Source organism: Hemibagrus wyckioides, linkage group LG26 (genome assembly GCF_019097595.1).
Source record: "Hemibagrus wyckioides isolate EC202008001 linkage group LG26, SWU_Hwy_1.0, whole genome shotgun sequence".
In the NCBI taxonomy this organism is placed as follows: domain Eukaryota; kingdom Metazoa; phylum Chordata; class Actinopteri; order Siluriformes; family Bagridae; genus Hemibagrus; species Hemibagrus wyckioides.
The window spans coordinates 1,405,757-1,413,916 of NC_080735.1; the positions used below are offsets into that span (position 1 = coordinate 1,405,757).

The following is an 8,160-nucleotide window of genomic DNA, read 5'->3' on the forward strand; positions in this document are numbered from 1 at the left end:
GTGTGGTTAACGGTGTTGTGAACAGTGTTGTGAACAGTGTGGTGTACAGTGTTGTGTACAGTGTGGTGAACAGTGTGGTGTACAGTGTTGTGTACAGTGTGGTGAACAGTGTGGTGAACAGTGTGGTGAACATTATGGTGTACAGTGTTGTGTACAGTGTGGTGAACAGTGTGGTGTACAGTATGGTGTACATTGTTGTGTACAGTGTGGTGAACAGTATGGTGAACAGTGTTGTAAACAGTGTGGTGAACGGTGTCATGAACAGTATGGTGAACAGTGTGGTGAACGGTGTCATGAACAGTGTGGTGTACAGTGTGGTGAACAGTGTCATGAACAGTGTCGTGTACAGTGTTGTGTACAGTTTCATGAACAGTATGGTGAACAGTGTTGTGAACAGTATGGTGTACAGTGTTGTGAACAGTATGGTGTACAGTGTTGTGTACAGTGTGGTGAACAGTATGGTGAGCAGTGTTGTGTACAGTGTTGTGAACAGTATGATGAGCAGTGATGTGTACAGTGTGGTGAACAGTGTCGTGAACAGTGTCGTGAACAGTGTTGTGTACAGTGTTGTGTACAGTGTTGTGAACAGTATGGTGAACAGTGTCATGTACAGTGTCGTGAACATTATGGTGAACAGTATGGTGAACAGTGTTGTGAACAGTGTGGTGTACAGTGTTGTGTACAGTGTTGTGAACAGTGTGGTGAACAGTATGGTGAACAGTGTTGTGAACAGTACGGTGTACATTGTTGTGTACAGTGTGGTGAACAGTATGGTGTATAGTGTTGTGTACAGTGTTGTGAACAGTATGGTGTACAGTGTTGTGTACAGTGTGGTGAACAGTATGGTGTATAGTGTTGTGTACAGTGTGGTGAACAGTATGGTGAACAGTGTTGTGAACAATATGGTGAACAGTGTTGTGTACAGTGTTGTGTACAGTGTCGTGAACAGTGTTGTGCACAGTGTTGTGTACAGTGTGGTGAACAGTGTCGTGTACAGTGTCGTGAACAGTGTCGTGAACAGTGTCGTGTACAGTGTGGTGTACAGTGTGGTGAACAGTGTCGTGTACAGTGTCGTGTACAGTGTCGTGAACAGTGTTGTGAACAGTATGGTGAGCAGTGTCGTGTACAGTGTCGTGAACAGTGTTGTGTACAGTGTTGTGTACAGTGTTGTGTACAGTGTGGTGAACAGTGTCGTGTACAGTGTCGTGAACAGTGTCGTGTACAGTGTCGTGAACAGTGTCGTGTACAGTGTGGTGAACGGTATGGTGAGCAGTGTTGTGTACAGTGTTGTGTACAGTGTGGTGAACAGTGTTGTGTACAGTGTCGTGAACAGTGTCGTGTACAGTGTCGTGTACAGTGTCGTGAACAGTGTCGTGTATAGTGTCGTGAACAGTGTCGTGAACAGTATGGTGAGCAGTGTCGTGTACAGTGCCGTGAACAGTGTCGTGTACAGTGTGGTGAACAGTATGGTGAGCAGTGTCATGTACAGTGTCGTGAACAGTGTCGTGAACAGTGTCGTGTACAGTGTCGTGAACAGTGTGGTGAACAGTATGGTGAGCAGTGTCATGTACAGTGTCGTGTACAGTGTCGTGAACAGTGTCGTGTACAGTGTCGTGAACAGTGTCGTGAACAGTGTCGTGTACAGTGTCGTGAACAGTGTCGTGAACAGTGTCGTGTACAGTGTCGTGTACAGTGTCGTGAACAGTGTCGTGAACAGTGTCGTGTACAGTGTCGTGTACAGTGTCGTGTACAGTGTCGTGAACAGTGTCGTGTACAGTGTCGTGAACAGTGTCGTGTACAGTGTCGTGAACAGTGTCCTGTACAGTGTCGTGTACAGTGTCGTGAACAGTGTCGTGTACAGTGTCGTGAACAGTGTCGTGTACAGTGTCGTGTACAGTGTCGTGAACAGTGTCGTGTACAGTGTCGTGAACAGTGTCGTGAACGGTGTCGTGTACGGTGTCGTGAACGGTGTCGTGTACGGTGTCGTTTACAGTGTCGTGTACAGTGTCGTGAACGGTGTCGTGTACAGTGTCGTGAACGGTGTCGTGAACAGTGTCGTGTACAGTGTCGTGAACAGTGTCGTGTACAGTGTGGTGAACAGTATGGTGAGCAGTGTCGTGTACAGTGTCGTGAACAGTGTCGTGTACAGTGTGGTGAACAGTATGGTGAGCAGTGTCGTGAACAGTGTCGTGAACAGTGTCGTGTACAGTGTCGTGTACAGTGTCGTGAACAGTGTCGTGTACAGTGTCGTGTACAGTGTCGTGTACAGTGTCGTGAACAGTGTCGTGTACAGTGTCGTGTACAGTGTCGTGAACAGTGTCGTGTACAGTGTCGTGAACAGTGTCGTGTACAGTGTCGTGTACAGTGTCGTGAACAGTGTCGTGTACAGTGTCGTGTACAGTGTCGTGAACAGTGTCGTGAACAGTGTCGTGTACAGTGTCGTGTACAGTGTCGTGAACAGTGTGGTGAACAGTGTCGTGAACAGTATGGTGAACAGTGTTGTGAACAGTGTGGTGAAGTGTGGTGAACAGTGTCGTGAACAGTGTCGTGTACAGTGTCGTGAACAGTGTCGTGTATAGTGTCGTGAACAGTGTCGTGAACAGTGTCGTGTACAGTGTCGTGAACAGTGTCGTGAACAGTGTCGTGTATAGTGTCGTGTATAGTGTCGTGAACAGTGTCGTGTACAGTGTCGTGAACAGTGTCGTGTACAGTGTCGTGAACAGTGTTGTGAACAGTATGGTGAGCAGTGTCGTGTACAGTGTCGTGTACAGTGTCGTGTACAGTGTCGTGAACAGTGTGGTGAACAGTGTGGTGTACAGTGTCGTGAACAGTGTCGTGAACAGTGTCGTGAACAGTGTCGTGTACAGTGTGGTGAACAGTATGGTGAGCAGTGTCGTGTACAGTGTCGTGAACAGTGTCGTGTACAGTGTGGTGAACAGTATGGTGAGCAGTGTCGTGAACAGTGTCGTGAACAGTGTCGTGTACAGTGTCGTGTACAGTGTCGTGAACAGTGTCGTGTACAGTGTCGTGTACAGTGTCGTGTACAGTGTCGTGAACAGTGTCGTGTACAGTGTCGTGTACAGTGTCGTGAACAGTGTCGTGTACAGTGTCGTGAACAGTGTCGTGTACAGTGTCGTGTACAGTGTCGTGAACAGTGTCGTGTACAGTGTCGTGTACAGTGTCGTGAACAGTGTCGTGAACAGTGTCGTGTACAGTGTCGTGTACAGTGTCGTGAACAGTGTGGTGAACAGTGTCGTGAACAGTATGGTGAACAGTGTTGTGAACAGTGTGGTGAAGTGTGGTGAACAGTGTCGTGAACAGTGTCGTGTACAGTGTCGTGAACAGTGTCGTGTATAGTGTCGTGAACAGTGTCGTGAACAGTGTCGTGTACAGTGTCGTGAACAGTGTCGTGAACAGTGTCGTGTATAGTGTCGTGTATAGTGTCGTGAACAGTGTCGTGTACAGTGTCGTGAACAGTGTCGTGTACAGTGTCGTGAACAGTGTCGTGAACAGTATGGTGAGCAGTGTCGTGTACAGTGTCGTGTACAGTGTCGTGAACAGTGTCGTGTACAGTGTGGTGAACAGTGTGGTGTACAGTGTCGTGAACAGTGTCGTGAACAGTGTCGTGAACAGTGTCGTGTACAGTGTGGTGAACAGTATGGTGAGCAGTGTCGTGTACAGTGTCGTGAACAGTGTCGTGTACAGTGTGGTGAACAGTATGGTGAGCAGTGTCGTGAACAGTGTCGTGAACAGTGTCGTGTACAGTGTCGTGTACAGTGTCGTGAACAGTGTCGTGTACAGTGTCGTGTACAGTGTCGTGTACAGTGTCGTGAACAGTGTCGTGTACAGTGTCGTGTACAGTGTCGTGAACAGTGTCGTGTACAGTGTCGTGAACAGTGTCGTGTACAGTGTCGTGTACAGTGTCGTGAACAGTGTCGTGTACAGTGTCGTGTACAGTGTCGTGAACAGTGTCGTGAACAGTGTCGTGTACAGTGTCGTGTACAGTGTCGTGAACAGTGTGGTGAACAGTGTCGTGAACAGTATGGTGAACAGTGTTGTGAACAGTGTGGTGAAGTGTGGTGAACAGTGTCGTGAACAGTGTCGTGTACAGTGTCGTGAACAGTGTCGTGTATAGTGTCGTGAACAGTGTCGTGAACAGTGTCGTGTACAGTGTCGTGAACAGTGTCGTGAACAGTGTCGTGTATAGTGTCGTGTATAGTGTCGTGAACAGTGTCGTGTACAGTGTCGTGAACAGTGTCGTGTACAGTGTCGTGAACAGTGTCGTGAACAGTATGGTGAGCAGTGTCGTGTACAGTGTCGTGTACAGTGTCGTGAACAGTGTTGTGTACAGTGTGGTGAACAGTGTGGTGTACAGTGTCGTGAACAGTGTCGTGAACAGTGTCGTGAACAGTGTTGTGTACAGTGTCGTGAACAGTATGGTGAGCAGTGTCGTGTACAGTGTCGTGTACAGTGTCGTGAACAGTGTTGTGTACAGTGTGGTGAACAGTGTGGTGTACAGTGTCGTGAACAGTGTCGTGAACAGTGTGGTGAACAGTGTTGTGTACAGTATTGTGAACAGTGTGGTGTACAGTGTCGTGAACAGTGTCGTGAACAGTGTCGTGAACAGTGTTGTGTACAGTGTCGTGAACAGTATGGTGAGCAGTGTCGTGAACAGTGTCGTGTACAGTGTCGTGAACAGTGTCGTGTACAGTGTGGTGAACAGTATGGTGAGCAGTGTCGTGTACAGTGTCGTGTACAGTGTCGTGTACAGTGTCGTGAACAGTGTCGTGTACAGTGTCGTGTACAGTGTCGTGAACAGTGTCGTGAACAGTGTCGTGAACAGTGTCGTGTACAGTGTCGTGAACAGTGTCGTGAACAGTGTCGTGTACAGTGTTGTGAACAGTATGGTGAACAGTGTTGTGAACAGTATGGTGAACAGTGTTGTGTACAGTGTTGTGAACAGTATGGTGAACAGTGTTGTGTACAGTGTTGTGAACAGTATGGTGAACAGTGTTGTGTACAGTGTTGTGAACAATATGGTGAACAGTATGGTGAACAGTGTTGTGAACAGTGTTGTGAACAGTATGGTGAACAGTGTTGTGTACAGTGTTGTGAACAGTATGGTGAACAGTGTTGTGTACAGTGTTGTGAACAGTATGGTGAACCGTGTTGTGAACAGTATGGTGAACAGTGTTGTGTACAGTGTTGTGAACAGTATGGTGAACAGTGTTGTGTACAGTGTTGTGAACAGTATGGTGAACAGTGTTGTGTACAGTGTTGTGTACAGTGTTGTGAACAGTATGGTGAACAGTGTTGTGAACAGTATGGTGAACAGTGTTGTGTACAGTATGGTGAACAGTATGGTGAACAGTGTTGTGAACAGTATGGTGAACAGTGTTGTGAACAGTATGGTGAACAGTGTTGTGTACAGTGTTGTGAACAGTATGGTGAACAGTGTTGTGAACAGTATGGTGAACAGTGTTGTGTACAGTGTTGTGAACAGTATGGTGAACAGTGTTGTGAACAGTATGGTGAACAGTGTTGTGTAGTGTTGTGAACAGTATGGTGAACAGTGTTGTGAACAGTGTTGTGAACAGTATGGTGAACAGTATGGTGAACAGTGTTGTGAACAGTGTTGTGAACAGTATGGTGAACAGTGTTGTGTACAGTGTTGTGAACAGTATGGTGAACAGTGTTGTGTACAGTGTTGTGAACAGTATGGTGAACAGTGTTGTGAACAGTATGGTGAACAGTGTTGTGAACAGTATGGTGAACAGTGTTGTGAACAGTATGGTGAACAGTGTTGTGTACAGTGTTGTGAACAGTATGGTGAACAGTGTTGTGTACAGTGTTGTGAACAGTATGGTGAACAGTGTTGTGTACAGTGTTGTGAACAGTATGGTGAACAGTGTTGTGAACAGTGTTGTGAACAGTATGGTGAACAGTGTTGTGTACAGTGTTGTGAACAGTATGGTGAACAGTGTTGTGTACAGTGTTGTGAACAGTATGGTGAACAGTGTTGTGAACAGTATGGTGAACAGTGTTGTGTACAGTGTTGTGAACAGTATGGTGAACAGTGTTGTGTACAGTGTTGTGAACAGTATGGTGAACAGTGTTGTGTACAGTGTTGTGAACAGTATGGTGAACAGTGTTGTGTACAGTGTTGTGAACAGTATGGTGAACAGTGTTGTGAACAGTATGGTGAACAGTGTTGTGAACAGTGTTGTGAACAGTGTGGTGAACAGTGTTGTGAACAGTATGGTGAACAGTGTTGTGTACTGTGTTGTGAACAGTATGGTGTACAGTGTTGTGTACAGTGTTGTGAACAGTGTTGTGAACAGTATGGTGAACAGTATGGTGAACAGTGTTGTGAACAGTGTTGTGAACAGTATGGTGAACAGTGTTGTGAACAGTATGGTGTACAGTGTTGTGTACAGTGTTGTGAACAGTGTTGTGTACAGTGTTGTGAACAGTGTTGTGAACAGTATGGTGAACAGTATGGTGTACAGTGTTGTGTACAGTGTTGTGAACAGTGTTGTGAACAGTGTTGTGAACAGTGTTGTGAACAGTATGGTGAACAGTATGGTGAACAGTGTTGTGAACAGTATGGTGAACAGTGTTGTGTACAGTGTTGTGAACAGTATGGTGAACAGTGTTGTGAACAGTATGGTGAACAGTGTTGTGTACAGTGTTGTGAACAGTATGGTGAACAGTGTTGTGAACAGTATGGTGAACAGTGTTGTGTACAGTGTTGTGAACAGTATGGTGAACAGTGTTGTGAACAGTGTTGTGAACAGTATGGTGAACAGTGTTGTGTACAGTGTTGTGAACAGTATGGTGAACAGTGTTGTGTACAGTATTGTGAACAGTATGGTGAACAGTGTTGTGAACAGTATGGTGAACAGTGTTGTGTACAGTGTTGTGAACAGTATGGTGAACAGTGTTGTGAACAGTGTTGTGAACAGTATGGTGAACAGTGTTGTGAACAGTGTTGTGAACAGTATGGTGAACAGTGTTGTGAACAGTATGGTGAACAGTGTTGTGTACAGTGTTGTGAACAGTGTTGTGTACAGTGTTGTGAACAGTGTTGTGTACAGTGTTGTGTACAGTGTTGTGAACAGTGTTGTGAACAGTATGGTGAACAGTGTTGTGTACAGTGTTGTGTACAGTGTTGTGAACAGTATGGTGAACAGTGTTGTGTACAGTGTTGTGAACAGTATGGTGAACAGTGTTGTGTACAGTGTTGTGTACAGTGTTGTGAACAGTATGGTGAACAGTGTTGTGTACAGTGTTGTGTACAGTGTTGTGAACAGTATGGTGAACAGTGTTGTGTACAGTGTTGTGAACAGTATGGTGAACAGTGTTGTGAACAGTATGGTGAACAGTGTTGTGAACAGTGTTGTGAACAGTATGGTGAACAGTGTTGTGTACAGTGTTGTGAACAGTATGGTGAACAGTGTTGTGTACAGTGTTGTGAACAGTATGGTGAACAGTGTTGTGAACAGTGTTGTGTACAGTGTTGTGAACAGTGTTGTGAACAGTATGGTGAACAGTGTTGTGAACAGTGTTGTGAACAGTATGGTGAACAGTGTTGTGAACAGTATGGTGAACAGTGTTGTGAACAGTGTTGTGAACAGTATGGTGAACAGTGTTGTGAACAGTGTTGTGAACAGTATGGTGAACAGTGTTGTGAACAGTGTTGTGAACAGTATGGTGAACAGTGTTGTGAACAGTATGGTGAACAGTGTTGTGTACAGTGTTGTGAACAGTATGGTGAACAGTGTTGTGTACAGTGTTGTGAACAGTATGGTGAACAGTGTTGTGTACAGTGTTGTGAACAGTATGGTGAACAGTGTTGTGTACAGTGTTGTGAACAGTATGGTGAACAGTGTTGTGAACAGTGTTGTGAACAGTATGGTGAACAGTGTTGTGTACAGTGTTGTGAATAGTATGGTGAACAGTGTTGTGTACAGTGTTGTGAACAGTATGGTGAACAGTGTTGTGTACAGTGTTGTGAACAGTATGGTGAACAGTGTTGTGTACAGTGTTGTGAACAGTATGGTGAACAGTATGGTGAACAGTGTTGTGAACAGTATGGTGAACAGTGTTGTGAACAGTATGGTGTACAGTGTTGTGTACAGTGTTGTGAACAGTGTTGTG

General features: G+C 45.6%; 1 protein-coding gene across 5 annotated transcripts in view; it reads left to right on the top strand.

Annotated features, from left to right (window-relative positions):
- ern2 (endoplasmic reticulum to nucleus signaling 2) overlaps positions 1–8,160 on the top strand; it is a 67,573-nt gene that overhangs the window by 50,019 nt on the left and 9,394 nt on the right. The gene's annotated exons all lie outside the window — the stretch shown is intronic.